At 44.2% G+C, this 1229-nt stretch overlaps 1 protein-coding gene across 1 annotated transcript in view; it reads left to right on the top strand.

Moving 5' to 3' along the window:
• Positions 1-436: 436 nt before the first annotated feature.
• LOC101848384 overlaps positions 437-1229 on the top strand; it is a gene marked incomplete in the record, with an annotated part of 36157 nt that continues 35364 nt past the window's right edge. Inside the window, 2 exon segments of the mRNA XM_005108398.3 lie at positions 437-563; positions 961-1056.

Here is a 1229-nt window from a genome sequence, read left to right as displayed (position 1 = left end):
CCTAAATGCTACACCACAGACACCACAGTGTCTCATCAGTGCATTGTTGTGCACAAAATGGGCTCAAAAACGTCTTTGTTGTAAATTTAAAAACAAAACAAAGCAAAAATGTTGTATCCTGTACGGTATTATTTTCAGAGGATGGGCAACTATCGGTAAATTTTAACTGAATGAGTAAGGTTCCCTTCACATGTTTGCTTGCACAATCACGACCGAGGCTAAGAACAAGTTTTTACACGGGTTTCAAAATCCATGTATTATTCGTTTTCACTCTTGATTTCAGTTTCACTTTCAGTTCCAGTGTTGTTTGGCATTTATTTTCGTAGAACGCGATGCAGCGCGCGCAACTCGATTAGCCTGCAGACTGCAGACTGCAGACACACAGAGGCGAAGTGGCGAGGTTTTCAGCTCTGGTTTTCCTGGTTTGTTTCCGGTCTGGGCGAGATAGTAAACTGAATGGCGTTCTGCGTTATAGCAGAGTGTTACAGTATGACTAGAGCGTTACTGTAAAACCCTCTCTGGCAATAATAGTCAGAAGTATTTCCCATTCTCACAGACGTCAGGTCTCAGATATAATATTATCTGTCATATTGCCTTTGGTATGTTGTCTCTTTCTTCTTTCCTTCCTTTATTTATTCTTCTCACTGAAAGAACGGGAGAGGAGTGTTGTCGATTTTGATTTTTTTAGTTGACTGTTGTAGGCCTAGTCAGTCGGGCGTTTTGCGCACAAAATAAAAGCGAAGCAACTCTCCACTCCCCACTCTTCAAGCCTCGCCAAACCAAAAGAGGATACTACCCTTGCAAGGCTAGCCCAGATCTCCTCCCTCTCCTCCCCTTTTTCTCCGAACTGCTTTCTTTCAGTTTTTCGGTTAGCGTGTTAACCTTGACCTTGCTCGGAGGCCGTGGGTGCATGTGTGAGTTTGCGCGTTCTGTGTTTTTAGCTTGGTTTCCCTCTGTCAGAGTTGAGAGTTCCCGCTTCGTCAGTGATTTCAGTCCCCGCCTTATCCCACAGTGGTTGAAACAAGTGTCCCGGAGAGATTCTTGCTGTTCTTGCTGGTAAGTTTGGGATTTCATTTATGTATCACCTCGCGCCACGTACGATAGAGAACAGCGATTTATATTTATTATTTGTCTCTCTCTTTCTCCTCTCTCTCTCTCTCTCTCCCTCTCTCTCTCTCTCTCTCTCTCTCTCTCTCTCTCTCTCTCTCTCTCTCTCTCTCTCTCTCTCT

Source organism: Aplysia californica, unplaced genomic scaffold (genome assembly GCF_000002075.1).
Source record: "Aplysia californica isolate F4 #8 unplaced genomic scaffold, AplCal3.0 scaffold00686, whole genome shotgun sequence".
NCBI lineage: Eukaryota > Metazoa > Mollusca > Gastropoda > Aplysiida > Aplysiidae > Aplysia > Aplysia californica.
Note: the sequence above shows the minus strand (reverse complement) of the source record. Positions and strands in the feature narration are given on the sequence as shown.